This window comes from Lampris incognitus, chromosome 18 (assembly GCF_029633865.1).
Source record: "Lampris incognitus isolate fLamInc1 chromosome 18, fLamInc1.hap2, whole genome shotgun sequence".
In the NCBI taxonomy this organism is placed as follows: Eukaryota; Metazoa; Chordata; class Actinopteri; order Lampriformes; family Lampridae; genus Lampris; species Lampris incognitus.
Window position 1 is genome coordinate 11487234 of NC_079228.1, and position 1006 is coordinate 11488239.

The following is a 1006-nucleotide window of genomic DNA, read 5'->3' on the forward strand; positions in this document are numbered from 1 at the left end:
GAGTTTTGTTTAGGTGGAAAATCTGAAATCTGGTCCCAGCTGAGATTGTCTACGTGTGTGTGTGTGTGTGTGTGTGTGTGTGTGTGTGTGTGTGTGTGTGTGTGTGTGTGTGTGTGTGTGTGTGTGTGTGTGTGTGTGTGTGGCTGCCTACCCACATTTAAAACAGGGATATAAAGGGGGGTGGAAGTAGACGACAATGATGGTGGTGTGCATGTATAAAGGATATAAAGTGGGGGGGGTGGATGTACAGGACAGTGATGGTGGTGTCCATGTGTAAAGGATATAAACGGGGTGGATGTAGAGGACAGTGATGGTGGTGTCCATGTATAAAGGATTTAAAGGGGGTGTAGATGTAGAGGACAGTGATGGTGGTGTCCATGTATAAAGGATATAAACGGGGTGGATGTAGAGGACAGTGATGGAGGTGTCCATGTATAAAGGATTTAAAGGGGTGTAGATGTAGAGGACAGTGATGGAGGTGTCCATGTATAAAGGATATAAAGGGGGGTGGATGAAGAGGACAGTGATGGAGGTGTCCATGTATAAAGGATATAAAGGGGTGTAGATGTAGAGGACAGTGATGGAGGTGTCCATGTATAAAGGATATAAAGGGGGGTGGATGAAGAGGACAGTGATGGAGGTGTCCATGTATAAAGGATATAAAGGGGTGTAGATGTAGAGGACAGTGATGGAGGTGTCCATGTATAAAGGATATAAAGGGGTGTAGATGTAGAGGACAGTGATGGAGGTGTCCATGTATAAAGGACATAAAGGGGGGTGGATGTTGAGGACAGTGATGGAGGTGTCCATGTATAAAGGATTTAAAGGGGTGTAGATGTAGAGGACAGGTGATGGAGGTGTCCATGTATAAAGGACATAAAGGGGGGTGGATGTAGAGGACAGTGATGGAGGTGTCCATGTATAAAGGACATAAAGGGGTGTAGATGTAGAGGACAGTGATGGAGGTGTCCATGTATAAAGGATATAAAGGGGGGTGGATGTAGAG